This window comes from Lithobates pipiens, unplaced genomic scaffold (genome assembly GCF_037356315.1).
Source record: "Lithobates pipiens isolate NorthernLeopardFrog02 unplaced genomic scaffold, aLitPip1_a1.2 Scaffold_18, whole genome shotgun sequence".
Lineage (NCBI taxonomy): Eukaryota > Metazoa > Chordata > Amphibia > Anura > Ranidae > Lithobates > Lithobates pipiens.
The window spans coordinates 437,092,557-437,104,965 of NW_027507758.1; the positions used below are offsets into that span (position 1 = coordinate 437,092,557).

At 40.3% G+C, this 12,409-nt stretch overlaps 1 long non-coding RNA gene across 1 annotated transcript in view; it reads right to left on the reverse strand.

The window, feature by feature from the left end:
- Window positions 1–10,323: 10,323 nt before the first annotated feature.
- The window catches only part of LOC143988503 (uncharacterized), a 63,201-nt gene continuing 61,115 nt past the window's right edge, over window positions 10,324–12,409 (reverse strand). The window contains exon 3 of the long non-coding RNA XR_013276876.1: window positions 10,324–10,590. This is a non-coding gene — a long non-coding RNA (uncharacterized LOC143988503). The remainder of the gene's footprint in view (window positions 10,591–12,409) is intronic.

The following is a 12,409-nucleotide window of genomic DNA, read 5'->3' on the forward strand; positions in this document are numbered from 1 at the left end:
AAAGATGTAGCAAACATGGAGCAGGCTTGAAGGCCTGGGGGTTCAGAGACCCTAGCGCTGGATAGCAGGAGTGGGCTTGAAGGCCTGAGGGTTCAGAGACCTCAGTGCTGGATGGTCCTAGCAGCCACAATGCAGTCCGGAGAGGTGGACCGGGAATCCCAGCATAGGATGTACCCGACCATGCGGAGGAAGACGTAACTGAAAAGAGGACGGAGTAAACTGGGATTGACCTTCTGTAGCAATCATGGACTGTCGTTGGGAGAGAGCAAAGGGAGTGCAACCCAGCAGTGCTTATCCATCAAGGACACTTTCCTGAACTGACACCGGAAGGATTGCAGGAATCAAGATAGGCAGGTGAGGCTTGGGGCTTCTAACATCCACAAACCACAATGTCTTTCAGAGGGGCATTGGTCAGTTCACTACAGGAAAGGACATGGGGACAGAAATAGGAACCAGAGTGTTAGAGGTAACTCATATTCTCTAACCGCTATGTAACATCCTTCAAGCAAGTAATAAAAGTTTACTAAAGTTATCATGGACTGATACCTTTCTGCAAGCAAGTTAACAGAAAGGTATGAACACACCCAGCAGCTCCCAAGGGAGCAGTGCGCTATATATGCCTTGCGAAAGTATTCGGCCCCCTTGAACTTTTCAACCTTTTGCCACATTTCAAGCTTCAAACATACAGATATAAATTTTTTATTTTTTGTAAAGAATCACCAACAAGTGGGACACAATTGTGAAGTGGAACGAAATCTATTGGATTTTTGAAACTTTTTTAACTAATAAAAAAAATGAAAAGTGGGGCATGCAAAATTATTCGGCCCCCTTGTGTTAATACTTTGTAGAGCCACCTTTTGCTGCGATTACAGCTGCAAGTCGCTTGGGGTATGTCTCTACCAGTTTTGCACATCGAGAGACTAAAATTCTTGCCCATTCTTCCTTGCAAAACAGCTCGAGCTCAGTGAGGTTGGATGGAGAACGTTTGTGAACAGCAGTTTTCAGCTCTTTCCACAGATTCTCAATTTGATTCAGGTCTGGACTTTGACTTGGCCATTCTAACACCTGGATACGTTTATTTGTGAACCATTCCTTTGTAGATTTTGCTGTATGTTTGGGATCATTGTCTTGTTGGAAGATAAATCTTTAACCATCTTCCCTGTCCCTGCTGAAGAAAAGCAGGCCCAAACCATGATGCTGCCACCACCTTGTTTGACAGTGGGGATGGTGTGTTGAGGGTGATGAGCTGTGTTGCTTTTACGCCAAACATATCGTTTTGCATTGTGGGCAAAAAGATCGATTTTGGTTTCATCTGACCAGAGCACCTTCTTCCACATGTTTGGTGTGTCTCCCAGGTGGCTTGTGGCAAACTTTAGACGAGACTTTTTATGGATATCTTTGAGAAATGGCTTTCTTCTTGCCACTCTTCCATAAAGGCCAGATTTGTGCAGTGTACGACTGATTGTTGTCCTATGGACAGACTCTCCCACCTCAGCTGTAGTTCTCTGCAGTTCATCCAGAGTGATCATGGGCCTCTTGGCTGCATCTCTGATCAGTCTTCTCCTTGTCTGAGCTGAAAGTTTAGAGGGACGGCCAGGTCTTGGTAGATTTGCAGTGGTCTGATACTCCTTCCATTTCAAAATGATCGCTTGCACAGTGCTCCTTGGGATGTTTAAAGCTTGGGAAATCTTTTTGTATCCAAATCCGGCTTTAAACTTCTCCACAACAGTATTACGGACCTGCCTGGTGTGTTCCTTGGTCTTCATGATGCTCTCTGTGCTTTCAACAGAACCCTGAGACTATCACAGAGCAGGTGCATTTATATAGAGACTTGATTACACACAGGTGGATTCTATTTATCACCATCAGTCATTTAGGACAACATTGGATCATTCAGAGATCCTCGCTGAACTTCTGGAGTGAGTTTGCTGCACTGAAAGTAAAGGGGCCGAATAATTTTGCACGCACCACTTTTCAGTTTATTTGCTAAAAAAGTTTAAATTATCCAATAGATTTCGTTCCACTTCACAATTGTGTCCCACTTGTTGGTGATTCTTCACAAAAAATAAAAATTTTATATCTTTATGTTTGAAGCCTGAAATGTGGCAAAAGGTTGAAAAGTTCAAGGGGGCCGAATACTTTCGCAAGGCACTGTGTATATATATATATATATATATATATATATATATATATATATATATATATATATGCTACTTCACATGTAGTCAGTAAGGATTGCATGGTCTTTACTTACAAAATTGCACAGATGGTTATTGTATGTGGCTGGTATGTGAAAACTCACACTGGTGTATCATAAGACTGGCAGCTGGATGATCAGCGGTCCCACAGCTGGCACAATGCACAGAGGAAACTCCCCAGAAGGGTGAGCCATACACAATGAGGGAGTTGAAACACTCCAGACTTCACAGACAAGAACCCTACAGCTATGGAGTGTGACCTTCTGATAAATATCTGGGAGCTCAAGGGTTTACATGTGTTCAGATAGGAGGGTGATGGTACATGTTTATCTATATAGATAAACAGATAGTAAGATTATAACCATTATAAAGCTACTATGTCGTGTAGTTAAAAGCATTATATTATCAAATCATGTTAGATATAAAGAAATAGCTGCAAGCCTCCAAAGAACATGCAACGTTATTCAACATTATTACATCGCAACAGAGTATAAGAATCTACCTGTTGTTCCTGTGCCTGAAGTGCTTGGGTATAACACAGAGCTCCTCTTCCCAGCTTGGTGCTTACCATTTGGCTGCACCAGGTAGGGTATAAATACACAGGTACGATCAGTCACCCAATCGCCTGTCTGGAAATTCAAAGCAGCTATCAGTATGGTGGACTTGCAGGTATATACACTGCATCAAAAGTCCATCATATATATATATATATATATAACACAGATAATAAGCTTATAGTCATTATAGGTTTACTATATCATGTGGTTTTAAACATTATCCCTTTCATGCCTAATGCCCCGTACACACGATCGGAATTTCCACCAGCAAAAGTCCGATGTGTGAATTTCTGCCAGCAAAAGATTGAGAGCAGGTTCATTAATTTTCCGACGGAAAAAGTTCCAATCAGAAATTCCGATCGTCTGTAGCAATTCCGACACGCAAAATTCCTCCGCATGCTCGGAAACAATTCGACGCATGCTTGGAAGCATTGAACTTAATTTTCTCGGCTCGTCGTAGTGTTGTAACGTCACCGCGTTCTTGACGGTTGAAAGTTCAGAGAACTTTTGTGTGACCGTGTGTATTCAAGCCAAGCTTGAGCAGAATTCCATCGAAAAAACCATCCAAGATTTTTCCGACGGAAATTCCGCTCGTGTGTACAGGCCATAAGCCTGTTTCTTATATTTGGTGTTTACAAGTTAAAATCCATATTTTTTGCTAGAAAATTACTTAGAACCCCCAAACATTATATATATTTTCTTAGCGGAGAATCTAGAGAATAAAATGGCGATTGTTGCAATATTTTATGTCGCACGGTATTTGTGCAGCAGTGTTTTAAACGTAACTTTTTGGGAAAAGGGACACTTTCATGAATTTTAAAAAAATTAAACAGTAAAGTTAGCCCAATGTTTTTGTGTGATTTGAACACTACATATGCGGGCGCGACTTCCGTATGTGTTTTCTTTGCTGTGCGAGCTCGCGGGGGCGCTTTAAAAATGTTTTCTTTTTTTCTTATTTATTTTTATATTATTAAATTGTGTTTAAAAAAAAAAAAAAATTGATCACTTTTATTGCTGTCACAAGGAATCCTTTGTGACAGTAATAGGTGGTTACAGGTACTCTTTTTGGAGGGCTCGGGGGTGTAAAAGACCTCCTTTGCACTTCAAAGTGTTCAGATCACCAACGGCGATTCTGAATCCTGTATATTTTTAAAATCCAGCCCCAGTGGCAGCAGAGTAAACTGTAAGTGACATTGTGACGTTGCTTCCCTGTTTACATTTAGGAGATTGAAGTGAAGCCATTTACGGCTTTGTCCCAGTCTGTGGGTAGATTCTGGAAGTGCCGGATCACAGATCGGGTCTCCCGGTGGGAAGGGAGGCCCGGTCAGAGCGGCGGGAGGAGGGGGGGTCCGCTCCCGCTCCTCTGGGATATCAATCGAGCGGCTTTTAGCCACATCGGTTGTTATCCCTGGAAAGCCGATCGCCCACTCAAAAGAACGGTACTGGGATGATGCCTGCAGCTATGGGCATCATGCCAGTATAACCCCCGAAAGCCAAGGCCGCATATATGCGTAAGCTCGTCACAAATGGGAAAATCACCAAATCATGTTAGATAAAAAGAGTTGGCTGCATGCCTCCAAAGGACATGCTACCATTGATATATAGTAACAGAGTATAAGAATACACCTGTTATTCCTGTGCCTGAAGTGCTTGAGTGTAATACAAAGCTCCTCTTTCCAGCTTGGTGCTTACCATTTGGCTGCACCCGGTGGGGTGAAAAAACACAGGTACGTTAATCAGTCATCTAATCGCCTGTCTGGCAATTGGAAACAGTGTTCTGGACTTGCAGGTATATACACTGCACCATAAAAGTTATCCAGTATGGGTCCCTCGGGGGCCATGGTGCGCAGTGCGAGCCTGCCTAGGATGGACGCAGTCACGTCCCGCATTATCGTGCCACCGACGCACATATGGCCATTGCCTGTGCTTCAAACTACAACTATGCAAGCCCGGACCGGGGACATAAGACCAACCAGTACCAAGCCATCTCTGGGGTATACATGTAGAGAATGACCTCTAGTGGAAATATTGGGAATTACACCCAACCAGTTATAACCGGTGATATAACCATATGATCAAACATAGTGTTCAAAAAATCATACAACATAATCCACTGGAAATAATATCATATAAAGAGATATATGATCACAGGAGACAAATATAGGAATAAGAAAAAAAAAGCAAAGAAAAATAATGAAAGTAAAAATTTAAATAATAAATAAATGAATGAAAATAAAATTGAAATTAATGTAAGTATGTGGGAGTATACCCTTCACAAGTCTAATTCATACACCCCTGATTGGAAACCTTATAGATATGGTTCAAAATTGAACACCTGGTGGCCTAGTAGCTTGTAAATGGAATATCCATCTTAGTTCACTCTGTAGTAATAGTTTATTGAAGTCTCCTCCTCGGGGGTTAGCATAAATATGATCCAAAGCCAGGAATTTGACCCTTGGGAATAGCATCGCCATGTACTAGTGAACTATGCCTCCCGAGTGGTAGACCCGGATCCTTTTGGCTATTACTGGTCAAGTGTCGGTAAATTAGACGCCAAAACTCCAATTTAGTTTTGCCAACGGCCGCACTCACATGACAATATATAAACTATGCCCAAAGTGCAGCAATTAACATAATTTTTAGATTTGAAATTCTCTCCATTGGTAGTGTGATACATTTGCGAGTATCCATATGTTGGCAGTACCCACAATTACCACAGGGAAATGTTCCTGTGATTCTGTTTCTATTTTCCCTTTCTGTTTTATACTCGCTATGCATGAATTTGTTGCGTAAAGATGAAGCCCTTGTATAGGTGATTAAAAGGGTGATCAGAAACAAAGGGGGCCAGTCTGGGATCCATATTAAGAAGGTCACAAAATGTAAGAAGCTGCGCTAAAATAAAAAAAATAACATAAATAGATAAGATGGCTGTATTGTGCAGTAAAGCCAATTCTAATTAAAGACAAAAATTGCTTACTACTGTTCATTATCCCACTGTTGAAAGTGAGGGGTCACCTGTTCGCCATCCTGACCGCCAGTCTTGATGATTAACCATTTGTGCTCTTGGGTCCCATAAATTAGGGACCTATAGTTCAGGTAAGCGGCCAGTGAGCTTTTTGGTGTTGGCATTTGCTTTATTTCACTGCACTTTCTAAAGGGTGTGATTTTGATTTCATCACTGAGACTTTGCTGACACCTCTGCATGAATTTTTTCAGTTCTTGATGGGACACACTATATGGACTTTACTTGTTGGTCTTAATGCATTATTAACATTTTTATCACCAAAATATTTTTTTTTATCATGATTCCTAATTGAATTTAATTCTCACCGCTATTTTGGTACTTGATTTTTTTTGTTGTTCAATTTCTATGTATATATTTGCACATTTATGGGTGTATTGGTTATTTGCTATTGATGATATGATTTTTGTCTTTAATTAGAATTGGCTTTACTGCACAATACAGCCATCTACGACTTGAGCAGCAGCTTAGTTGGTAGTTTATATTAATAGCGCAGTTTTCTTTTTTTTTACAATATTAAGAAGGTGCCAATATTTTTTGAAGATATGGCTAATCTGTTTATGCTGACGACAATTTTTGGTTATAATTCTGGTCGGCATTTTCTCTTTCACTTTTTTCTGTGAAAAGAGTAATTCGTTATGTGACTTGCTTTTTACTCTTTTTGTAGGCTTTTTTTAGGGGCATTGTTTGAATATCCTCTCTCATGTAATCTAATTCTAAGTGTGTGGGCCTCTTTCTCAAATAAAGCATTGTCCGAGCAACTGCATCTGGCCCGTATGTACTGTCCATATGGAATAGAGGCCAAAAGAGGTTTTGGCTAGTAGCTTCAAGTATGGTGTTCCCCGCTCTGGTTTTCTAAACAATTCACTATACAAATAGCCATCAGGATGTTTATATATGGTCGGATCTAGAAACGTGATAGTAGAGTGTCAATTTTATGGTAAAGGTATTTTGCTGATTGATGTAATTCAGAAATTGGTTCAAGAGTGTTACAGGGCCATCCCATAAAAGTAGAATATTATCTATGTATCAATGACATGCAAGAGCATGGTTCGTATACATAGATGTGGTCTCGGCAGAAAACAAGAGACTCTCCCACTCCCCCAGGTATAAGTTGGCATAAGAGGAGGCACAATATGTGCCAATGGCTACCCCCTGTACCTGGGGGTAGTGGGAGTTATGGAAAGTGAAATGGTTGTGTCTAAAGCCTCATACACACGATTGGACTTCCATCTGACTTTTCCCAGGATTTTGTCTGAAGGACGTTGGCCGTGAACTTGTTCTGCATACACACGGCAGAACATTTTCAACCAAATTTCACCAAATCGTGTGGTTTTTCAGATCTTTTGCCAACCTTTGGGCAACTTCTGCTATTTTTGTCTGATCTTTAGCGTTGGTTCTGAGCATGCATGTTTGTACTGTGGACTTTAGTCCTATAGACTTGTGTACACACGATCGGATTATCCTCATCGGACATTTGTTGCCGGAGAGTTTGAGAACATGCACAGCGAACATTTGTCCATTGAAAAACCGAAAACAATTGTCCGATGGAGCATGCACACAGTCGGATTGTCTGATAAAACAGGTCTGTCGGACAGTTGTTGTCAAAAAGTCCAATCACGTGTATGGGCCTTTAAAATGAATTCTAAGGATGCCAGAATAAGCCCAACAAGTTAATGCCCATGCTGGCCCCTCTGAAGGAGGGTGTGTTGGATGGCAGATAAGCCCCTGTAATGGGGTATAGAGCTGTACAGGGCCTCCACTTTGATGGCAACCAAAATGGTATGGCCATCGACATGGAGGCCGTCCAGCATCTGCAGGAGATGAATCGTATCCTTATGCCCTGTACACATGATAGTATTTTCCCACAACAAATGTTGGATGTGAGCTAGTTGTCAGAAAGTCCGACCATGTGTATGCGCCATAGAACATTTGTTGGTGGAATTTCCACCAACAAATGTTTGAGAGCAGGTTCTAAAATTTTCCGACAACAAAACTTGTTGGCGGAAATTCTGAGCGTGTGTACATAAGTCCAACGCACAAAAGTCCACGCATGCTCGGAATCGAGCAGAAGAGCCACACTGGCTATTGAACTTCTTTTTTCTCGGCTCGTTGTACATGCTGTACGTGACCGCGTTCTTGATGTTCAGAATTTCTGACAACATTTGTGTGACAGTGTGTATGCAAGACAAGTTTGAGCCAACATCCTCCACGGTTTTGTTGTCAGAAAATCCTATCTTGTGTACAGGGCATTAGTGTAAGATGGTAGTTCCTCAACCAAGGGTTTTAATTGATTGTCAACATCTCTTGTCAACAACTCTGCTAAGATTTTTGGTAAGGCTGCCTCCACCCGAAATAATGGGTCTTCCTGGGAGGTCCACAGATTTTTTATACACCTTGGTAAGGGCATAAAAGGTGGCTTCCCGTGGTCGTTCTAATGAATTCTTATGTGTTTTTATCGCTAACATTACAGTGATAAGCACCATTAATAAGGGTGTAAAATGCCTTTATATAACTGTCAATTAAATATTTCGGTATTGAACAGTACCATTCAGAATTTTTCAGGATATTTGTGCACATACGTATGTAGTGCACATTATTCTGTACAACGATGTTGCCACCTTCGTCAGATGGTTTTATCATTTTCGATTGATTGTGCATAAGAGATTGTAAGGCCTTCAGTTCATTTTGTGACAGATTACTTTTAAAGTCCTGTGGGATTTTAAGTTCTTGGATCTCCTTTGATACTAATTTCAGAAATGCTGCTGCATTAGAATTTGAATTTGGCCGGATATAACGTTTTTTTTTTTTCTTTCTTTAGACCAACTGTGGCTGACCTCGGTGGTGGGGGCTCATTGCTGACACCGTCAACCTCAGCCAGGATGGTCTCAAGATCCATAGTGTCAATTAAGTCATGAGACTCCTTTTCTTTGAACAGTGCTGCTAGATTGTCAATAGCTTTTAGTTCTCTTTGTGTATATGTAATGCCTGCATCATTCTGTTATTTGGAAAAGAGCCTTTTTAATAATACACTTTGTATAAATAAATGCATATCCTTGATAACCTCGAACTTATTGATATGTACCACTGAACAGAAAGTGAGGCCTTTGCTTAGAACATTTGTTTCCTCCTGTGTTAGGGAGTATGTTGACAGATTTATCATTTTTAATGGGTTTTGGGTGGGTGTGTTTTGTGCACTTTGTGATTGTAACTCTTTATGCTTCCCTAATGTTTTTGTGCATGGGTCCGCATGTGATCTAAAAAATCACCTTGACGTGAAGTGCCTAGTTGTGGAGTAGATAAAGCAGTATTAATATGCTGGGGTGCTTGGCTATTAGAGTGGGATGCTTGCGCTCTAGAGTGTTTGTCATATGTAGTGTTACCGTCCCCATAGGTGTGCGAGGAAGATGACTCTTCCATGTCAGAGGTGTTGTCATTCAATATATTGCCATGGCGACAGCGTCTACGTCCATTGTGTTATATGGGTCCTGGTTGAGAAGAAATAGAGGACATAAATGAATGTTTAGATACATTTGAACGTTTAGCAATATGATTTTGCCCTCCAAATTTGGTATTTTTCCCTCTTGCGGTTTTCTGGCCATCATCCCATTTATATGCTCTTTTCTCTTGGAAAGCCTTTTTATCACGTAAAATCTTTTTGTCTTTTTTAATGAGTGTATCTCTATTGAACTTCTCAAGATGAGTTTTGAGTTTAGTCTCCAGTTGACCATACAGTGTATGTGCTTTAAATTTAGTTAGTTGGTTATTAATGGTGTCAGTCTTACTGTTGAGATCTGAAATCCTTTTATGGTACTCTTGTATAAGTAACATCATTAAATCAGTAGAGCATTGTTTTAAGACTTTTTCCCACGCTGTTTTGAAATCAGGTTCAATTCTTTCAAAAGATGGAAAGATCTGAACTCGTAATTCAAAGGGATTGATAGCTTCATTATTATAGTCCTCAAAGGATTTGATATGCCAGTGGAGAGAGGCCTTCTTTTCCTCCAATTGAGTAAGGTTAAAGAAAAAGAAGGCTACTTGTGACTCAATCAGTTCATTGGCGTCAAACTTCTTTTGGGATTTGGACATGTGATTGTCCCAGTCTTCCCCAAGATAGGTAGCCATGAGGCTAGTGAATGTGCAGTAAATTCCTCACACACACACTATATATATATATATATATATATATATATATATATATATATATATATATATATATATATATATATATAAAATTAAAGACGTGGATAATGAAAATTTCAGCAATTGGACAAAGATATCAGCAAAAAAGATCAACAATCGAAAAATATCTACATGTGAGTTCAGATATAGCTAGTTAGAAAAATATATACACACGACCAGTAGGGGAAATGTTTTGTGGGCAGTAAAGCCCTAGAGAAATTGATAAAATCTAGAAGGATTGGTATGTGTGTATAAAGAAAACCCGGATCTGTCCAATCCACTATTGAAATTGCAAAAGAAAATACCTAGTGCCAGAGGCACGGTGAACCCCATCAGGGATTGTTAAATGGACAGACCAGGTATGTAAAAAAGTAAACATTTTATTGAGACATCATAAAGATAAATGACAAACAGTGCCAAAAAAGACATATATTGTGAAACATCAGATAAAATCAAATGTAATTGCGATACAAAGTACCCAAAAAAAAAAACATGTCATGTATGTCAGACAGTGGCTTCCCTCGTAGAGCTAACTGGCTAGCCTAAGAGCACACAAGTGTGGACACCTTACATGTTTCAAACCAATGTAGGTTCTTCTTAAGAGATTTTTATGTTGTATGGGTAATAGATTCTGCAATGTAAATATATAATATTAGTATCATAGTAAATAACATAAAAAACAAGAATATCTACATCTATACAGTTGTGCTCAAACGTTTTCATACTCTGGCAGAAATTGTGAAATTTTGGCATTAATATTGAAAATATGACCGATCATGCCAAAAAACTGTCTTTTATTTAAGGATAGCAACCACATGAAATCATTTATTATCACGTCGTTTTTTGGATCCTTTTTAAATCATAATGATAACAGAAATCACCCAAATGGCCCCAATGAAATGTTTACATACCCTGGAATGTTTGGCTTTGATACAGACACAGAAGGTGGCACACACAGGTTAAAATTACAATTAAAGGTTAATTTACCACATATGTGGCTTTTTTTATCAAATCTATTTTTTATTTAATTTTATCACAAAAAATAAAATACACGTTTTACATTTATCCAAATAACATCATACATTAAAACAAATATTTCTATCTTCTTTTATATATCAACAAAGGGATCTCAATTTTGTCTATTACCTTTCTTTATTATATTTCCCGTTCCCCTTACCTTCTTCATATTCATTCTCACCACATTCATTCTCTGCACATTATTTCTCTAAAAAAAAAGATTATGTATATTTATCCATTTGTGGCTTTTTAAATCACAATTAATGTCTGTGTATAAATATATGAGTTTGTTAGCTCCACGCCAAAATAAATAAAATGGAGTGCCCCCCCCCCCCCCCCCAAATCCATACCAGACACTTATCCTAGCATGCTTATCCTCAACATGGGGAGGGTGCTTTGGGGTCCCCTCAAAGCACCTTGTCCCCATGTTGATGGGGACAAGGGCCTCATCCAAACAACCCTGGCCACTGGTTGTGGGGGTCTGTGGGTGGGGGGGCTTATTGGAATCTGTAAGCCCCCTTTGTACATTGTAGCTTTACCCTTTCGCCAAAAAAGTAAAAACCACAATACATAGTTAGTTTTTGACAATTCCTTAGCTAAAAGAAAGAAAGAAAGAAAAAAAAAACGTGTCCTGCAATGTTCAATCTTCAATCCTCAATAACATTGCCCGACGGAACTGAAAAAAAAAAGAAAATTCTCTGCCTCCATGGGAGGCGTCCCACCAACTACTGTATTTTTTCTGTGACAGCTCTTATATAGGCAAGGGTGAGGTCATCCGGTTAGGTCAGTGGGTGGCTCCGCCCTTGCCTATATAACAACTGTCACAGCCAAGAGACAGCAGTCGGTGGGACGCCTCCCATCGAGGCAGAGCTTTTTTTTTTCTTTCTATTTTTCGGGTCTATCGGGCTGCGTGGCCATCTCAGGATACTTTTTTTTTCCTTTTTCAAAAAACGTGTATTGTGTTTTTTTTACTTTTTTTTGGTGAATAGTACCCCTACCCATTCACATTGGGGGAAGCGGGATCTGGGGGCCCCCTTGTTAAAGGGGGCTTCAAGATTCCGATAAGCCCCCCGCCCGCAGACCCCCACAACCAATGGACAGGGTTGTGGGGATGAGGCCCATGATTCACATCATGTTTGCGACAAGCGGCCTGGTATGGTTCAGGAGGGGGGGGGGGCGCACGCTCGTTCCACCCATCCTGGCCTGCCAGGTTGTTTGCTCAGATAAGGGTCTGGTATGGATTTTGGGGGAGACCCCATGCCAATTTTTTTATTTATTTGGCGTGGAGTTCCCCTTAAAATCCATGCCAGATCCAAGGGGCCTGTATCGATTTTGTTGGGGTCCCCTCGCCGTTTTTTATTTTTTATTTTGGCGTGGAATTCCGTTTAAAATCTATACCAGACCCAAAGGCCCTGGTGTGGACTGGGGGTGGG